This window comes from Falco biarmicus, chromosome 2 (genome assembly GCF_023638135.1).
Source record: "Falco biarmicus isolate bFalBia1 chromosome 2, bFalBia1.pri, whole genome shotgun sequence".
Taxonomy (NCBI): domain Eukaryota; kingdom Metazoa; phylum Chordata; class Aves; order Falconiformes; family Falconidae; genus Falco; species Falco biarmicus.
This window is the reverse complement of record NC_079289.1, coordinates 43138199-43160225: the sequence shown is the minus strand read 5'-3', so window position 1 is coordinate 43160225 and position 22027 is coordinate 43138199.

Here is a 22027-nt window from a genome sequence, read left to right as displayed (position 1 = left end):
TCGTTAGGCTGGTTCATGTAAAAATGATAATAAGCATGTGTCTCTTGTTTGTTTTTCTCACATTATTCCATGAGAGAGACATGATTAGAGAAGATAGCTCATGTCCCTCAGTATCAACTATAGTCTGTCAGACCTTTTTTTGCCCTTCATTTTTCTGTTTTCTCTGATTCTGCTTTCACTTTTCTCCATTTGTAGGAAAGAATATGAAACATTTAGACAAAGAGAAATTAAAACTGTTTAAAAGTACCACTTTAAAGAAATTAAAATAAATCAGAAAAGTTCACTCTTATTCTTAAATATTTTGAATGCAAAGCCCATATTTATTGACGCTATCTTCAGCCTGTAGTGATCACATAAAACAGCTTCATGTCACAATTCTGAAGCAATTGAAAATCCAACTATTGCAATGGTTAAGTATAATATTCTTTTCAGATTTTCAGTATGTCCAAGAACCTATCTTAACATGATATTTAACATTTTACTTCATTATGTAGCTAAAATGACCAACAATATCCTTGCAGATCTAAGAGGACTTACTGGAGTCTTATTTTCTCATGGAAAGCATCCAAAACAACCTCTCATTTTTGGAAGGTCACACAACATTTATACCAAATAGGTATAAATATAGGTAATTTTTTTCCCCAAAATTGTTTCTAAACCTTTTGCCTTCCTCACTTAAATCCAAAATTTATTTTAACCTTGAGCTTCTTAAGACCTGAAGTAGGAAACCTCAAAGTGTTTTAAAAATCATATCCTTTTTAAACCTTACTCATTTGAATGCAAGTGCCTTACATGCTCAGTGTTGGTTGTTCTCATTGAAGTTTATAATGCCTTAGATATTCAAATCAGCTTTATGCCTTCCATTTGTTATGCAAATTTGCAAACTTTATATATCACATGGTTTATCTACATTAATACAGCTTTCACTAACAGGACTTACAGGAATAGATGTATACTCTAAAGATGCACATTTTTAGTACCTTGAATTATCGTAAAAACATAAAAATAGTGTGCATTGCTCTACTCTAATCAGACTCATTTTTATGTGGTTGTTGAAAGCCCTTTTACATTCCATTCTGTGTCTGGAGGTCTGAGTATAAAACCGATTCAGAAAAAAAACGAAGTGAAGACACCTGCTGGCTTATAACACAAATACTAAAATATCTTAGAGCCTGCTGAAAGGAGAATTGGAACAATATGTCATTACTGAAGGCTCACTTGCAAGTTCTAATGTATTATAATGAAAACAGTATGACAAACCTAATGAGACAGTGAAGATTTGGGTAATTGTTCCTACAATGTATGGTAACTTTTCCAGCCGTTATTGGCAAACATAAAACCTAATGAGATTTTATTAATTTAAATGCAGTACATCTGCGAAACATTTTCTTAGTTGCAGTCTCCTCTGATAATCTTACTTCCCACACGTACTTGATCCTTTTAAGTTAATTGTTCTGCATAGTATACTTTCTAAACAAAACATACAAAACACTTACCACAAATGTGCATTAACTTAATTTGCCAGGCTTAGTTTTTGTGGGTACACTTTCATACTGGTTGGATAGACTACAGCTTCTTTCCTCTCTGTGAAAATGTGTATAACAAAACTTGTATGTTTACTTGGAATTTGATTAAGGCAGCATCTTCACACAGAGCCCAATTTTGTCACTGTTCTTCACATTACTCTTCCAGGAGTCCTATGGAAGCAATTCACATTTTGGAAGAGTAATATTTACTATGACTGAATAAGGTCAATACAGTCATACTTTAGAACTTCAATTATTTTTTTATACAAGCTTGTTGATAACTAAAACATACATCATGTTTATTATCTGGCTTTTTATTTCCTCAGCTTAATAAAGCCAAAAAGTTCTAAGGAAGATTTCATAAATAATCTACCATCTGATGTAAAGTTTAATTGTGTACTTAACATTTCTAACTCTAACCAAGCATGAAAACATCAATAACTAAATTTTGCTATTATCATTTCTTTCTGATTAAACTTCACTATGAAACTGTGATATTCATCAGGGTTTTTATTGAAATGTTGATCTTGGATCGTTTTCTAAGTTTTGGGTTTAAATTTTGGCATCTCCTCATGGCAACCTCATCAACAGCCTAGGTTCAATGTGTCTGGAAAAGGGGTCATCTTTTGTTCCAGATGTCCCTTCTGCCCTATTTTAGCCATTAACATGTTTCATTCAGGTCCAGAAATTGAATGTCATCTTTGATCTGAACTTCCTTCTTGATACTTGCATTTGGCTTATCTATGATCTTCCTGCATATTAGTTCTGAGACAAGACCATTTTTACACAGCCACATGTCTGAATTAATTTGTTAAATGTTCAGATAATCTTTTTTAATGTTTGCTTTGTTACTTTTGCTATAAACACCTGCAAACTTCCACCAGTACCTTCCCGGAAATCTCTTCGATTAGAACTGCACAAGGCATCAGTGAAGCTGTATTATGCTTACTATGTGGAGACAACCACCAAGGATGACACTGTTCTTTGATGGGTGTGTTTTTTTGTTTGCTTACTGTGAGGAAGTCTTGGGGGTTTTGGGTGTGCGTGTGTTTTGGTGGTTTGTTTTTTGTTTCTTTTATTTGCCATCTTTTATCTAAATTTGGAGTTGCAGTTTCCTTGGGGTAGAAGCTGCCTACCTGTCTTGTGTTTGTGTTATGTGTGTAATTAAGTGATATAGGTGAATTCATCTGTCATATAAATTTGGGCCAGTTACCTTATACTGTATACTCACTGGAAAACAATAGGCACCTCAAAAGGGAAGCATCTAGGAAAGATCGAATGAATTGCCTTCTGAAAGCACTATTTCTCTCCACTACCTATAGAAGCAGACAATGGTAGCTAGCTTAGACCTTGATGTTATATTTCAGATAGATATATTTCAGGTGTGATGAATCCCAAATATCACAAAAAGGTTCACCCTCCTCCTTCTCTTTGTGATTTTATATACTTAATCTGTTTCCATAACCTAAGATATATATTTCAAATACATTCATGTCATTTTTTAATACACAAACTTTCTTTAAAAAATATTAAATATTGTCTGTTTGTAATCATTTGCATGAAAAACAAATATATACAGAAGTGCTGTCCTTTTCATAACAATTAATTTGTTATTCAGCCACTCAGAATTATACGTACTTCAGATAGTGCTGATTTCTGGTTCATTTTCTCCATTGTGTTTAGTGCTGGATCTTTTTCAATGATTTTTTTTTCAATGTCATAAAAGGATGACAAGAAAAGTCTTGACTTTGCAGCCTTGGATGAAAGAGCATTTCTGGATGAAGGTACCCATAACACACTGCCAAATCATGGCACAAAATGCAATAGAGCTGTCATGAAGTTCAAAAATTATATTGTCTCTGCTAGAATAACTGAGAAGAGATCATATTCACTTTTCCCTTGAGTTTTGCAGGTCATTTTGGATTTATAACATAGCTTTTTATTACAGTTTGTAAAACTTTTAGGAAATATGGTCATCTTTATCAATTATTCTTGCATTTGGTCAGATAGTCCACACCACGATATCACAAAATGTGCCAAAATTAATTAAATAATTTCTCTTAATTGTGCATCATACTCCTTCATGCCCTTGACACGCATTCTAAGAGATGGGGCACAGACAGAACTCAAAGCCAGTGAGCTGCACACTTAGAAAGCACATAACACCTGGGTCTGCAGGAGGCTTTACTAACAAGAGATAGCTTTCTTGTAGCCTGATTCTTATTGGAGTCATATCTGCCTGTAGCAAGATTCTAACCTGAACTCTTCACTCATTTGATGAAACCATGGAAAGTAAACTCTTCTGCTTTGGCTAATTGAGCCTTTCTCCTAGCTTACATGAAAATCAGAATTTGTACAAAATGCCTGACTTCCCTCAGTAGGTTAATTTGAACTCTGCAGTTTGAATTGGGAGTGTTTGGCGATGTGACAGAGTGAAATCAGGAAGTGTCTCTCTACCTATGCTACTAGTAGTTGTAACTGCTAAGCATTATATAAACTAGTAATTTACTGCTGTCATGAACTTTCTAATAGAAATAAGAGCATCTGAAGGCAGGTACATTATATAAACACTCTCATCCAGTTTGCAATGGCATATCAAAGCTACCATGTCTTTTGCTGGTAGCAAATTTCTTTCATTTTCTTGACATTCCTGTGTTTGAATGTTGTTAAAATGCTGAATATTTTTATAACACTTAGAGTAATACATTTTTGTTATGGTGATTCTCCATAGTTCTAGCAGCACTGACTATATCTGAAAAGACAGCTTTAGAGTTAAAGCTTCAGTAGAAGCTCCTATGCAGAGCTTCCCAGCAAAGTATTCTGTGTGTCTATCTGTTTGTGATCTCACACCATTTGTATACATTGCATATAGCCAAAAGGGGGTGAGAGGAGTGTCTGCCTTTAGAAAGCCCCTGTGGGCTAATTGTAGAGTAAAGTATATTAAATAACCAGTAGGAAAAAAAAAAAAGGAATATAGTCTGTCAGTCAGGACAACAGCCAAGGGAGACTTTAATCAGCAACTGGAAGCCTCCTTTTTACCCCAAAGACTTCATAAAATAAGAAAGGTCTTGGAGGCCTGCCAGGGAAAATGAGCTCTGACGTTAGTAGAAGCATGACAGTTTTCATTTTTCTCAGCTCCCCCCTCCCCCATGCCAAGATTCACAAGATTGCCCTTCTATATTATGCTGCATTTAATTTTTTATTATTCTTACTGTTATTATATTACAGAAAGGAAAGCAGTGATAAATCACATCTGAAATGCTTGATTCCTAAAACCTGAGAGAAGTGAAAACAGAAGACATTCCCAAGAAAAGGGATTCTTGTGGAATCTATGGTAAATATTGTGACTCGTGACTTCCATAGCATCAGACCAGTTTATATTGGAAAAGACCTCTGGAGATCTCAAAGCAAGATCAAATTCATTTTTCAGTCAGGTTGCTCAAGAACTTTCTCCCTTATATGCCACCCTCATTTCTGTTCTCATTTTTAGATGAAGCTCCCATAATCCCCTTCACCTGGGAGATGAATTTTACTTTCCTGTTCTTCTTCTTGTGCCTTGACTGTACTCTTTATTATAGAACATTTAGTATTTTGATAATAGTGAATGTACGTATGGTTTTGCATGACAGGCATCTGATTAACACTGGATGGACGTAGCCTTCATGCAGCCCCTATTCACTACACCGTTCATGACTGCAAACATGGGCTCCAGTCTGTTTTAAACCCAGCAGTTTTCCAACCAGGGAAATCCTGACAAAGAGCAGGTGCTCTGTAATTTCTCATACCTATATATAGGCTACAGGCGAACAGCCAAACTTATTTTTCCTCTCCTCCAGCCATGCAGAGTCAACTGCCCAGCAAGTGACGAATGTTCTCTGCTATCCCTATATGCAAGTCAGGCTAAATATGGCCATTGTCTGACTTCACCTATTTACATCTAAAGGTAGTAAAAGTAGTCCCAGCGGACAACTAGCAGAGAGACTGCAGGTGAGATGATCTAAAGTGCAATTTGTCACTAAGCTCTTTAATTTGTCACATAGATATCACGATCACTTACATGATGTATATGTGATAATACATCTTACTGTAACCTTATTTTAAACACTAGGGACACAGTGATTTTACTGTACACTGATTTTTTACTTTATTTGTAGTAAAGAAATCAGGTGTATTTAATACCACATTTCTGGTTCCTTTTTTCCTTCCTTCCAAGATTTCAGTGAGCATTTTGCCCAAGACACTAAATCATTTGGTTCTTACTAAAATCCTTATCCATGTTCATGACATGTTATAAACTACTGAATACAGAAGACTATATTTTCTCCAATCCAGACAAAATTTTGAGTGTTATATGTATGCCTTTCTATATGCGTCCCTATTCTGTCTCAATCTGATTAAAGTATGTATGTATATTTTACAGTGTGTTGTAATATCACCCAATCCTGATTTACCTTTCATGCAAAATCCCCATTGGCAAAACCTGTAAAACACAATATTACCTCTATATACTTTATATATATATATATTCTTTTTTAACATGTGAAATTTTGTAGCTCTTGTTACTTAAAAATCTGACCTTTATTAGAAAGTAATATAGTTTTGTACTTAACAGGAATGACCTACCAAATCAAGAGCAGATGATCACATGCTACAACCAAGACTTCAAAGGGGAAACTAAATTTTCTGTCCATTTACTATGAGACATGCCATACCTAACTCACATGCTGTTTTTATAGTAGTAGAATAATGTGCAATAAATTCATAGATTAAACACTACTCTATTCCAGAATAATAAATAAAAAATGACAGCTGATTGATTTTTTTTAAATGAGAATTTACCTTTTTTTAATTTATTTTTATATTCCTCAAAAAGTGATTTGAAAATCATATTTTAAAGAAAGCTTATTTGTAAATAATAAGCTTTCTTTAAGCTTATTTGTTAACATAAATACAGAAACATGACTGATTTTGACTGCTAGTGTCTATTCCCTTCTTCCTAGAATAATGCAAGGGAATCAACAATTTCAAATTCACAGCCAGTAAGTGTACCAATACAATTAGAGGACTTGTCAAGAAGTTTCAGTTTTAAAAGTTGCGAACATTTGCCTGTTGACTACAGCTTCTTAACTTCAGTTGACATATTTCTTTTGAATGAAGTAGTGAATGCCTGCTATACCATGAAGAAAAAATAGGTGAAAAATCTCCCTTGGGTCCTATGATTGCAGAACTCAGGTACTATAACTAGCGAGAAACAGATGGCTCCACAGCACAGAAGCATTTTAAAATAAACATTAATACAAGTTGGGATAAAATTCTTATTAGGAATGCAGTTTTAATCATGTTAACTGTTGTTGACATTGGTACTTAAAACTGTTTCATAGATCCTAACGGAAAGAAAAAATCTGATTAATGTAAGATATGATTAATATATGCCATTAACTGTATTATTTACAGTAAATAGTCATCTCCTGAAAAAATGAGTATTATTTTGGTTTCATGAAACATAGTCTATAAATATCTTTAATTGCTTTCATAATATTTTCAGTCTGCTTGTTACTAATGTCTAGTCATTTACTTGTTCTAAAATATGTTTGATGATTTATATGTCACACTAAGCTCAAGTATCATCTATAAGGAAACCTGTGATTCTTTGGCTATGTAATCATATGTGTTTAACTGACCATTAAAAAAGGCAGCCATTTCTTTATAGTCAACTTGGCTAGACACAGAAAACCAGAATTTGTTTTTATTATTGTACTGTAATAACTATAGTACAGAACTGGACTATAGTACTATAAGGGACATCTTTGGAGCACCACCTAGAAGGTCAGCTTTGAAATAATCTTTCAGTCTGCTGTTTCCCCTATGTGAGTAGATTTGTCATGAATTCACAAATAGCACAAGAAATTTGTTAATCAGTCTTTTTTCATAGGCTGTGAATCCAATTACATTTTGGAGAATGCCTTTTGCCTTAGATTTTTTTCTTCGTTCCATGAGGAATACAGAAATATCATCTAACCTGTTCAAATCTTTTATATGATATTTAAATTCCCAAGTACTCTTCAAACCTGTATTTGGACAGCAACTTGCCCATGAGCCAGCAGTTTGCCCTGGTGGCCAAGAAGGCCAACGGGATCCTGGGGTGCATTAGGAGGAGTGTGGCCAGCAGGCTAAGGGAGGTGATCCTCCCCCTCTGCTCTGCCGTGGTGAGTCCTCATCTGGAGTGCTGTGTCCAGTTCTGGGCTCCCCAGTTCCAGAGAGACAGGGAACAGCTGGAGAGGGTCCAGCGGAGGGCTATAAAGATGATGAGGGGCTAGGAGCATCTTCCTTATGAGGAAAGGCTGAGAAAGCTGGGCCTGTTTAGCCTGGAGAAGAGGAGCCTGAGAGGGAATCTTATCAATGCGTACAAATATCTTAAAGGTGAGCGTCAAAAGGACAGGATAGGACTCTTTGCAGTGGTGCCTGGTTACAGGACAAGGAGCAACAGGCACAAACTGCAACACAAGAAATTCCATCTGAATATGGGCAAAAAATTCTTTACTTTGAGAGTGACAGAGCACTGGAACAGGCTGCCCAGAGGGGTTGTGGAGATTCCTTGTCTGTAGATATTCTTAATCCACCTGGACACAATCCTATGCTACTGGGTCTAGGTGAACCTGCTTTAGCACAGGGGTTGGACTAGATGATCCCCAGAGGCTCCTTCCAACATCAACCATTCTGTGATTCTGTGATTTCAGTTTAGACATATCCAATAGACACTGGCAAATAAATAACATTTTTAAAAGTCCAGATTCGCCTGTTTAATAAATAAATACATTTATTTCACACGTGTAAACTCATCAATTTGAAGTTCAGAGCTGGACAGAAATAATTGAATGAATTCCATCTTCCCAATGGAAGACATCAATGTGTTTGTGTATATCATTTACCTCCATTTAACTCCTACTACACCTTTCCATGTGCCAGTCAGTTCATAGTTTGTTTTATTCAATGTTGAATCACACATTCTTGAATTCAATGAATACCTATGAAGTTAACAAGGATAGTATTGATTTCTGTCAGGAATTCATTTCAGTATCCAAAGCTTGAGAGCAATTGTTGTTCAAGATACTTTCATATGAGTGGAAGGTTGTTTGAGTTTGCATGATTCTTCAGCATGCCTGACTTCAGCATAGCTGCATTCTTACATTAGGAAAGTTTAGTCACCTGGGCTGCCAGCTCACCCGCAAGTTTGAGGTTGCAAGGTAGTCAATAGGGAGGCTAAATTTGAGTGCTCTTCTTTGAAACACCAGACAACCTGGAAGTCAATGTACCAAACTCAAAAAGATAATTACATATTCCAGTTTTAGAGAATCATCATTGTCTGGCAGACTCATTTTGCCAGGAAATTCCTTCACTTCTGCTGACACAAGTCCTATTAATCTGTATAAATGATGATGTCTACAATATAGATGTCCAAATCTCAGCAAATTGTGTTAGATAGCATTATATTTAAAAGATACCTTTAGGGTTCATCTCGTCCTAGAGTAGACATACACATTCAATCAGACAAATTAGACTCTTGAAGTACTTACTGCTCTCCATTGACTAGAAAATGACCCTGTGATGACTAGCTGGAATGTAAAAGTCTGTGTTATAGGTGTCCACATTTGGATGAGATTCATGTCTTTCCAAGGATGGCTTTCCACTGCATCATCATATTGCCATGTGAGATGTCTTGTGTTCGCTGAGACACTGCATGGTGCTGTCAGAAAACAGGATGACCTGAAAAATTACTTCAGGTAACTGAAACCCTGCCCAAGCTCCTGAATCATCTACTTAAATTTACAGATGGATTTATAGCCTCTAAGAAGTAAAAGGAAATTCAATTTTACACAACAATTCAGGAATTGGAACAATTCTGAATGCCAGAAAAATTCAAGCACACAAATGACCTTTGTAATCTGGCAAATGACATAAATTTTACAAACCAAAAGGTAAGGAATTTCTGGTGCTATCTCTTAGTCTACAAGAAAATATGCTTTGTGTATATATCAACTAAAGACTGTTTAAAGTTTCAACATAAACTACCATTTATAATGTGACTACTTAAAAGTTTTTCTCAAATTTCACATTGTAAAATTTCAGTTCACCTAGTCCCATGTAACTTAAGACTTTCACAACCGATTTCTACCTTAGATCCCAGAAAACTTTTGAGGCAATTTACTATACAGGATTCCTTAGGCCTTTCACTGTGTTAGAGGTTAAGCTAGATATTTTCTTGAGAAGCCAACTGTGGAGGTAGTGGCAGTACCATTCTTTACAGAAAAACATTGTTATGGGGAGTTTAAATCTAGGTTTCAAGTCCTTCTCACTTCCTAGAAGTTTAGCACCACAAAGCTTACACCCATGCTGAATACATCACCTATGTAAACAAGTGTTCATCATTAGGCTGAAATTAGGCTGAATAGAGGGAATTCAAAAAAGTTGTCTGACTTTAGTACAATGACAAGGGCACCCATATATTACTGGGAGACTCCATATTACAGGGGCAGTTTTTCTTTCCATCTTGAAACAGTCACTATGAATTTCATTATATTCCAGGAAACTAGAAAACCATTGTCTTTCTCTTAGGGTGAAGCAAATATCAATGCAAAAATTCTAACCAGCAAGGAGAAAGAAGCTATTTTAATTAAATACAGAGAAAACAATAAAATGCTGAGAGAAATAAATAGGTTTTATGGGGGAGTCAGGAAAAATTGTCAACAAGAGGTACAAAAAAGACTAGTTCAGGAGAAACAGCTGGACTATACTACTTCGAGTACAAGTTCTTTGGGACAGAGACCTTACATGCTGTGGGGAATCTAGCAGAGGCTTAGTCCCACATCATGATATTTGCAGCAACAAATTAAGAATTGTTCTGGAGATCTGGGGTAGACGAATGAAGGAAGAGAAGAAGCAGTACATAGACAAATGTAGGTTCAAAAGGTAAGAACTAGAAGTCATTTAGTAGGAAAGCTGAGATTAAAATTAGGAATTCAATGGGAAAAACTTTTCTGAAGATTGTAACACTAAATTTGAACAAAAAGCTACTCCAAGAAGTAACAAAGCAGAGACTTGGGGGAGGATGATCGACAAGTAAGAAGAAATTTCAGGAGATACAAAGCAGTAAGCTGTTGTGGAATACAAAAGACTAGGACTGCCTAGAAAACAGAACCAAGAGCAAGTGTATTGCAGACAAAAAGGCCAACTATTCAAAATTTCTGCTTTTCTGGAGAAGCAAATAAAAACAGTATGACTCCACATGCTAGAATTTCAAGCTCAAAGTGAGGGTTTTTTTTTAACTAAGAAAATAATACACACAGGCCCATCTGTGTTAAAGGAAAATTATTACATTTGCAAAGTTGAGCAGTAAAATTTAGGGAAATGCCATAACTAACATGCTGTCTAATTTAACACAGCTGCCTTCCTATAGACATAATAAGTGATGTTTCTAACTACTTGATGCAGTTTAAATGCTGTTATAGCTATTACTGTTAATTTTTTTTATTAGATTTAATGGCATAGGTGGAAAAACAGACAAGACTTTGGATACGCATGTACAAAATTTGTACTTCTGCTTACATGATCACATCCTAATTTTTTCTTGGTAGATTACGTGCAGAAACAGGAATGTTTCACTGATGTCACAGTCCAAGTAAATAAATACTACATAGGAGAAGTGTGGACATTTCAGCCTCTATATTTCATATCTTCTGAGTGATAAAGGCAAAAAATTTATATCAATACCTTATTAGTTTACCAGTAATTATATAATCCCTCTTTCCAGAGTGTTTGACTTCCGAGTTGGGGTTTATTTTATTTATAGAAATGTAAATGGCCCAGAACTTTGACTGAAGCTACAGAAATGCACTTTAATATGTAATGCCCTACATGATATTCAAAACCTGGCAATGAAGGTGTAAAAATCAGAAAAAGTAAATATTTTCATCTTTTTCTTGTTGCTTCAGTTTTCATTCACATGGTATGAATACAAACATATTTACAAAAAATACAAACATAGTTTAGAAGTGCCATCATTACAACCTGACAGAAGAGCTTAAATAAAAATTTATAGTACTGTCTTTGGACCAAATATGCAGTAAGAAATTCCTAGGGCCTAGGACCACACTTTGAATGATGCAGAGAAAGAAAACGTTGAAGAGGTGCTAATAAATGAATGCCATCTGTTATCTGCATTAAAAGAGGAAAGACCCAATTGAAAAGTAGTACATGATCACATAATTAAGGTCTGTTGCAGGTTATGTATATGACAGAAAACGAAGAGATTTTAGGTGTGATTTTACTTGTGACATTCCTTGATCTTTAGATGTTCAACTTCATAACATCAATAATGTGCTATTAATAAAGTCTTTGTGTGTAATGACATCAACATAGATATAGATGTCTGTCTTTGATTTGAAGTAATGATATTAAAGAAAATCATCATATTGAATATTCTACAGATTCATTTGGTGATATTAGAAACTACTACTATTGCATTTCTTTGAAACAGGAAAAAAGTATTGCTGGGAAAAGCAATGTTCTTGAAATTATTCTATATATGTGTGTGTATATATGTTGTATACATATCATACATGTGTATATAATCATTACATATGATTCCATTATACATATAATTACAATTAGTATACTTTAACAATTATTATATATCGATTCCATTATAAATATAATTACAATTAGTATACATTAACAATTATTATATATCATCCTTTACAATAATGTTACGTTTCTGATCTTTGAGTCACACGACGACACTTCTGTTTATGATTGCCATATTCCCCTTTGGAATCAGAAAAATATCTCTGAAACTATATGGCTCTTCCAAATTTAATATCTATTTTTACTCAATTAATTGTTGATATCTAGATATCCAAATTTAGATGTTTACAAAATGGAATTAAATCCACTTCAGTACAGCAATCAACTGGGAAAACAATTACATATTTCATATCTGGAATTACCTTGAAAGTAATTAAAAGTAGAAGACATATATCTGTATATATTTTCTTTTATCATTGTATAATAATATAAGAAAGTATGATTTATAATATCATAATATAGTATAATATGTTACATATCTATATATTTTTATCTAGAATGACAAAACAGTAAGTGACCTTCAAACTGGAAAGTAGGCAGACATTTATGGAGTAAGTGATAATCCTTTCTTGTGAGTCTTCCATTTCTAGCTCTGCAGATCAGGCTACATGAATTTAAAACTATGAAAACACTCTATATTTAAAAATTAATTTTCTGTTAGTTGTAGCAGAGATTCCACCACTTCTTTTAATTAATTTTCAATTAAATATATGAATCTATGATGGACATTTGACTAGACTGAAAACTTTAAGATATGTGTTTAAGGTTTCACATTGATTTGGGCTTCTTAAAGTAAAAAAAATTTTTTGTTCTGTTTGTTTTGTTGGGTTATTTTGTCGGAGTTTTTTTGCATTTATTAAAAGCTAGATTGGAAGATCAGGTTGTATTTCACTAAGTTGCCATCAGTTGTATAGACAATCTTTGTCACAGTACCAGTTATATTTACCACTTTTCAAAATGACCTGTTTCCTCCATTTTAGAAGAGAATTAAATATACTAGGAAAGAAATCATCTTCAGTCATTATTCTTAATGATTTGGGGATATGTTAATAAGACCGCCTCTGAGGTTTTTCCTCATCATTTGCAGCACTGCTGAAGTCCAATCATGAATGTGATTACATCTAGGTAGAGAAAATATGAGATAATTTGATCAGTCAGCCGCAGTAGCAAGAGGAATAGGTAAGTTGGAGTGGGATAACCATAAGGGTATAAACCACTAACAAACTGCTGTAATCCTATAATATCAATACCTTTTCTCCTGACAGAGAAGAGAGATGATGATTTTCAATAATTTCTAATTATTAAAAGAGAAAGTTTTATACAAAAAATGTTCATGTAAAGTTTTCATCTGTTTTTCTAAAGAGCTTTGATACAACGAAATTGATACAGAATCTGGCATATTTTCTGAAGTCAGTCATAGCTGTGAGGAATGTAGAACACGTAACATTATCTTCCCTTTACATGTTTGCAAAACAGCCTTTTCTTCTTACTGTCCCCACACACTACCAGCTACGAAGGTGCATTCTTGTCTTGTCTCCTTTCAGTGACTCACCCAGAAAATATTTTAGAAAAGCTGTATTATAAAGGAATTATATTTTTAAAATTTATGTGGTTAATCAGATGTCAGATTGAAAGTTTATAATTGCTATAATGGAAAAATGTAGGATGAATTTTAATTTTCAGTAAGTTCCACAGATGACTTCTCCAGGTAATACCAACTCTTAAGAATTTCTAAACATTCAAATGTGCCTTGCTTTATAACAGGAAAAGCAACTCTAGAAAAATATGAAAATCAGGTTTCCATGTAGAATATAGTTGCAACTCACAGAAACCAAATATGAAGAGAAAGGCAATAGTATGATTATCTTCCCCCTTCATACATCCTGACTGCATTAATAAACCTCTCGAACAGTTCGGCTTTGCCAGCCCAAAACCCTGCAAAATTCCTTGCACAACAGGGATGGAAAAATGGAGTGGCAATTAGCTGTGCTGTTTAGTTTGTACTCTTAAGCACATGATTCTTGCTATAGGCCCAGCTTAGAATAATGCACTGCATGAAAACTGCTTGAAACTGCACCACTTTTCCACCTTCCACCTCATGGTTATACTGGTTTATTTATTTGTGTGTGCCAGGCAGGAACTGAATCATCATGTGCCCATCTGGAAAAACGAAAAAGCTGTTTCTCCTTTGCACCATGTAATGAAACATAGAATAGAATAAAGGGGGGAAAAAAGGGGGGGAAAATCCTGGAGACTTTTTTCAAAGCTTTCTCTTTAGCAGAACAGAAAAGATCAGGATAATTTCAATTTAGGATAGATTAATTTGACATCTTTTAAATAAATAGTTAATCTGTTTCGTATTTGCTAGAGTACTGGAGTTAAATGTTCCTTTCACTACCTAAGAGGAGATGCGCATTTGTGTATGTTTACTAATTAATTATTTATGTTGAATGAAGAATGAGTATTATCCCTTGAAATATTCTTTTCTGTTCTTCAGAAACAACAACGAATAAAGGAAACTAAGAGGGAAAGTAATTCTTTGAATGTCTGTTCTTACTCTTAGTCATTAAACTGTTAACAATGGCCAAAGCTTGGAAAAGGACATTGGGGTGCATGAACATTTATTTTGATCCACTATATGCATTATATTCTTCTGAGACAATGACAAGAATTCTAAGTTTCTGTCACTTAAGTTTCACCTCAATATTTTTATGGAAAGTAGTTTTTATTGAAAACACAACATATATTGCAGAACCCCATTCAATACAAAAAATCATGAAACGCAACAAAACTAGTAGTTTTCGTGCAAAACACTTGATATGTAACAGAGGTAAACCAGACAATTGAGCTTTTGTCTCATCTTGGATGAATAGAATTTCTTTGCAAGAGGCATGCTATCGAATATTTACTATCAAATTTTTATGGAAGTGCCATATGTGCAGAAACATTTTGAAGAGTACATGAAAGATCAAATCCTCAGCTAGTATACACTCATGTTGTTTCTTTGTAATGGCCATCAATTTTTAGGAAAATGTACATTTTTGCAAATACACAGGTTGGTTGGTATAACTTTGTTATGTTAGTGTGCTTACATTAGTCATATGTTCTTGAGAGTTAATTCCCACTCCCAACAAAATTTTCTGCTTCATTCTGTTTAAAATGGTGAATAAAAAGGTTTGCATCATTAGATGAAATAAACACTCAGCATTCTAGCTGTAGGCTTCTCAAAACAGTATAAGAAGTCAGTGCTGGTTAAGTATTCACATTAATAGATTTGCCACTAATAGCTTCTGTAAATTTATAGTAGGTGTACTTAGAATATATAAGATAGGTTATATGACACTTGTGATGTTTCATATTGAACATGAAATGAAGAAGGCAACAGATTTCAGCCATGAGAGTTAGAGGAAAATATTTTCTGGCAATCTATTTATTTGAGCTATAAGATTAAGATTACAGTTTTCATGAAATATTGAAGGCTCTTTGAATCATTTTTGGACAATGGAGAGTTAAAAATGAGCAATGTTTTTTGCATTTCTTTTTTAAATTCTGTATACATCTCAGGGTGACAGATATGCTTATATTCTGCAGAAATGTGCTTCTGAGTGACAGGAGCCTTGAAATGTTGTTTATGTGTTTAGCTCTGAATATCAAGGACATGATTTAGTAGGAAACCATCATGTTAACACCATTAATAGCATTTTCACCAACATTTATAATCCTATACTGAATAAGACCATTTACTCTAAAACAGACTGTACAGTATTTCCACGAGTCACTACCTTTTCATATGCTAACAAAAGTTAAAAGTTTCCTATTAAAACAGTCATCCCCAAGTAAAGAAATACATTAATTGATGAGAGTTCTGCATTGTAAACATGAAGACATATACTTTTTTGTTGTTGTTGTCATTGCCAGAAATTCTGCTTGCATTTTCTATTATTAAAATGAATGTCAACATAGAGGAAAGTATGTTCCTGCTGTCACAGGGTGTATGGTTAGACTACATCTGAACATTGTTTTTCAGGGAGAAGTGTTCGATGATTTGATCACCTGTCAGATGTGTCTCTGTGAAATGTCTTGCAGAGCCTTCAGTTCTCTCTCTGTTACCATCTGTGAAGCAAAGAACAAAGTCCCCTTCCCTATAAACTATGCTGGCATAGAAAAAAATCAGACATGCATTTGGGGCTTTTGTTGTCCAGGTGGAATTCTTGTTTCTTACACAGAAACATACAAAATCACTATCACTGTTGGTTTTTTTTTTTTTACTGTATGTTTGCAAACCAATATCTAGTCATATATTTCTATAATCTGCCATACATCTCCTGTCTGGTTTTTTTTTGTTTGTTTGTTTGTTTTTTATTCTTTAGAGTTTCCGAAATTCTTTGCACAGGTATATCACTACATTGACATACAATGCATGTTTCTGTAATGTAATGTTTTATGTTAAACCACTAAAGTTGGAACATCCTAATGCTCTTAAAATGATTACCAGTTGAGTTTATTGAATTGTTCTTTCAGTAGAATAGGGGTTTGCATTTTAAAACTAACAACGACATTGATTCAAGCTCAGTCAAGACACAATAAGCTACTGTTATCTATACTGACGCTCCATACACCTGTATCATATCACAGTTTATCCAGCTTCCTTACCAGAAGAAAATATTTCAACTGTATCCTACTATAACTTACAAAGATCTCCCATGTTCTCTATAGCAAGAGAAAAGAAGCATATAACCATGTTTTGCCAACCCAGAGAAAACTCTGTGAAGTTGTCAAATTCTGTGCTTGCTTTGTTAGGGCTAAGGGACACCTTGTTGCTTTGCAAATATTAATTAAAGACAGAGACAGTTTTCAGTAATAATTGTGCTTAATGACATGCTCATCTGTATGTCCAGTTATCTATGTTAATCTGAAATTGATGGGTAACAAAACTCTGCAACTAACATTTATTCAATTTTTTGCTTTTTTAGATAAATAGCTAGCAAATGCACTGTCCCCCAACTACAGACTCACTCTGTCTGACTCTGTTAATATCTAAATATTTGTTTCAAAAGAGAACATTATTTCCTTTGGAACACCATAAATTTACTCAATCTACTTTCAGGAAGGTAATCCAAATTTTTGCTCCAAATCAGAAACAAAAGGGATATAGGTCTTTCCCAGGAAATTATCCAAGTCAGTGGGTAAAAGGTAACAAGATCTTTTTGCTGAAACTCTTTCAGACAATGCCTGACTCAATAACCATATTCTGAAGACTTTAAGTGACTGCTCTGTGGGCAAGACCACTTGATCATTAAGGGCTTTCACAACAGACAGTGGCTTTTTTCAGAATCTTGATCAGTTTATACAAGGTAGGTTGATGCTGTCAAATATCAGAAGGTAAACTGGAAGAAGAGATGAAGGAACTGAAATGTTTCATATTAATTTTTTTGGTAAAGTAAATGCAACTATCTGGGAGATCCCAGTGGCTCCAGGATTAGGCAGCTGGTGAGTGTGTTCATAGAGCAGTAGGTAGGTGCTTTATTGCCTTTGTGGCATCAGCAATAGACAAGTAGATGTTTAAGTTACACCAGCTAAATTTAAAAATTAGAACTACTCATATGTCTTTTAAGAGATCTTTCTGTGGAATTCTGTGTTTTTAGCAAGGGACGTTACACCAAACACCAAGCCACGTGCCTGCACATTCTGAACACAGAAATCTTAGGATTTTCAAAAGTAAAATCAACATTCAAAAGGGATTCTCTTTATTTAAATAGACTTATTAGAAATTTAAAGCAGATGAAGATGGTTTCAATGAAATGAATAAATAATTAAGGCAAATCTGTATACTTGTCAGAAACTCATATTAAGAATTAAGAGAAGGTAGACAGTCTTCTGACAGGTCTGTTCCTTTTTTATAGCTAAAGGTAAAGTTATTTTTTTTATGCTTGATATTCTTTTCAAGTTTATGTGATCAAACCAAAAACTAAAAAATGTTGCCAGGTAACTTACACTGGTAATAATCATAATCTTTAATCACAGATAAAAAGAATGATACAATGCTGTTTATTAAAAAAAAAAAAAAAAAAAAAAAGTGGGCTTGGTATAAGATGCAAGTTATCATGCTTTAAGCAATTTTAAACATTGATTTGACTGTGAAATACAATAACAGATTGTGCTTTGCAAACTGGTCACTAGCAGTGCATTTGTCAGTAGGCCTAAACAATCATCCCTGAGCATTGTAGGACTGAGTTTATCAATAACTGAGCTTGTTAGTTAAAAGCTGGCTAAGACTCGAGTATTTAAGAAGATTGCTGCTATAAACCATATCATTTTTTCTTTAAATATGCAAGGCCTTATTCATTAAGGGCTTTTGCAACATCAGAATATGATGCTTTTTTGACAAATGGCTAGGGCCTTGACCTTGCAAATGCTTGCAGTGGGCTCTTTGAAAAGTACCTAAGGGAATCAGGTAATCAACTTCCATATACAAAGTCCATATTCTCTGTAGGGCATCAACACACTACTCAGCCATTCTCAAGCCATGATGAAATTGTGTGGATTGAGATTCTATGGATTAGAGATCTTGGCAAGAATCATGCTTCAAATGCTGTGCTTGTTAGGTACTGATGTATCTCATTCTGCATTAGGCAGTACACCTTCATCCATAGCAGAAGTATTCTTTCAAATCTGGCCTTGACAGAATAAGACCATGAAGTCACAAAGATGATCAAAGGACTGCAGAATGTGCCCTGTGTGGGAAGATTGAGGAAGTCTTTTCACCACAGAGAAGAGAAGATGCAGTGGGGACCTCATCACAGTATTCCAGTACTTAAAGAAGATAGAAGCTTTCTCTTCACAAGGAGTCACTCCTCTGCCACATGAAAAAGACAAGGGGAAAGATGTACAAGTTGCATTCACAGAGGTTTCATGTCAATACAAGAAAGAATTTTTTTATACTGAGAACAGTCAATCACTGGAACAACCTCCGCTGGGACATGGTAGAGTCACGATCCCTGGAGGCTTTCCAGATGCAATTGAACAGGTTGCTAAGTAATCTATTCTAGGCTCCCTTTCCTATGAAAGATTGGATCAGATGATCTTTTGAAGTTCATTCCAACCTGAGCCATTCTATATTTTGTGAATCTAAGATCCTATACTATTTTTTTTTCATAGAAGTTCTGTTTTCTTCAAAGCTTCTTAAGCCACAGCAGGTTTTTTTGGTTCTTATTTCCTGAAGAATTACATTATAAAGAAGGATGTTGTCTCATATGTTCTCTCCCTAGTTCTATTCTGCTCCACAGGATCAAAGATGTCCATTTTTTCTTAACAAATTTTTAATGGTCACAAAGGCCAAGACCACAGGAAGGTCCTAAATCATTCTATGACTTACTCTAGCTGTACATTTTGACCTTTGTATTGCTTATCCTTCAATTGTACCTTGCTCATACTGTGAGGCATTTTGTAGCATGTGTTCTTCAAGGTGAGAAGAAAATATTTTTATGGCCTTTCTATATTTAATTTCTTTTCACAGACTGAATAGCATGTAGAGAACTAGAAACAGTGTTCAGGCAATCCCACTCAGGGCTTAAAGATGAGCTATTGGAATCATATATGGTGTTCTAGCAAGAGTAAAAGGGAATTTTACTATAGGTACCTTACTCATCCAAGACAGATGACTGGTGAATAGTGACATGAAAATGCTTGACTTGACCATTTCAATACTATGTATCACCAAGACAAAGAAGAATGTTGAAATCAGGAAATTAATGAAATAAGAAATTAAAAAGAAAATAAATGCAATTGATAATTGAGGCCTAATAGCTGGGATAGCTAAACAGAAGACATTCTGCATTTTATTCTGCCTTAAGTGTGAACTTCAGTGTTTCACTTCCAGGTGTGTAATCCAGTAGATATTTATCCTGCTTTTGTCTCTACATTCCTTACATAAATTAATAGGAAAGAACCTTTTCTTTAAAAAAAAAAAAAAAACAACAACTCCCTAAGCCCCCCACCCCAAACTTAAAAAAATACATTCACACATGTTCACATAAGCATGCACTGCTACTATTTGGTAATAATGTAAAATGACAATATATTTGGCTTTTCAGCCAATGATTTCCCATAAAGACATTCTAATTGTTGCTCAGGTGCAGTGGAAGTCATGCTCAGAGAAAAGTTCTCTTACTTCACATATTTTCATGTTGGTATTACGTGCTGCTTAGTAAGCATGCCAGAAATGAAAGTACAGCAGCATCTGCAGCATGTTCTTTTCATTCACCCTCAGAAGGATGCCAACCCTGCTTGCCAGGGCATCAAATTATCAGCTTCTCTATCGCTATCACGTTGTCTTTTTTCTTCCCCTGTTCTGTTTTCTCCAGGAACATAATATTAGGAAACAAAACACTGATGTTATGTTATGAATCAGTTGAAGTAACAGTAAAGTTGCAAGACTGGCAGCATTTTTAAAGTCTTGTCTTCCTGCTTTATGGGTGTTTTTTGACAAAGTAATCATAAGAATTTATAACTGGCCTGTGCATGACCATCTAAATGTTACAAGAACTGAAAGAGATATTCCACAAATATTCTACATCATTTAACATCTTGAATGTGTTTAAAAATAAATATAATAGAAATGCCTAATTATATTGTCATCACAACAGACCTAGAAGAACAAATTGAATATTTGTATGTAATTGGAAGATCACATAGGTTGATACCTCGCTCTGGGCCTGGTGTCAGTGGCTGAATTTTGGTTTTTTGGATCAGTTTACACAGCACCAGGCCTGATGGCAACAGATAGGGTTCACCTGTCTCAAAGGGGGAAAAGGATTCTAGGTCAGGAGTTAGCAGGGTTGATTGAGAGAGCTTTAAATTAGATTTGAAGGGGGAAGGCAATGAAACCAAGTTTATCAGAGATGAGCCTGGGGGTGGCATGCCAGTGTTAGAGGAGAGATTGGTATCACAGCTGAAGTGCATCTATGCCAATGCCCAAAGCATGGGCAGCAAACAGGAGGAATTGGAAGCCATTGTGCAGCAGGAAGACCATGATGTAACTGCCATCATGGAAACATGGTGGCATAACTCTCACAACTGAGTGCTGCAATGGATGGTTACAAACTGTTCAGAAGGAGTAGGCAAGGAAGGAGAAGTGGTGGAGTAGCTCTGCGTGTTAGGGAGTGTTTTGACTGACTAGAGCTTAATGATGGTGATGATAGGGTCAAGTGCTTATGAGTAAGAAGAGAGAAGGTCAACAAGGCAGATATCATGGTGAGAGTCTGTTACAGAACATCTAACCAGGATGAAGAGCAGACAAAATATTCTATGAGCATCTGGAAAAAGTCTCACAATTGCTAGCTCTCATTCTTGTGGGGGACTTCAACTTACCAGGTGTATGCTGGAAATACAATACAGAGGAAACGGAAAATAGTCTGGGAAGTTCCTGGAGTGTGCAGAAGACAACTTCCTGACACAGCTGGTGAGTGAGCCAACCAGGGGAGATGCCCTGCTGAACCTCTTGTTTGCAAACAGGGAAGTGCTGGTGGGTGATGTGGTGGTCAGAGGCCATCTTTGGCATAACGATCACAAGATGATGAAGTTTTTGATTCTCAGAGAAGTAAGGAGGGGGGTCAGCAGAACTGCTACCTTGGACTTCCAGAGGGCAGACTTTGGCCTGTTAGGAGCCTCGTTAGACAAAGTCCTTGGGATGCAGTCCTGAAAGATTAAAGGGTCCAGGAAAGCTAGGCATTCTTCAAGAAGGAAATCTTAAAGGCGCAAGAGCAGCCTATCCCCATGTGCCAAAAGGCAAGCCAATGGGGAAGGAGACTGGCCTGGGTGAACAGAGAGCTTTGGCTGGAACTCAGGGAAAAAAGCGGAAT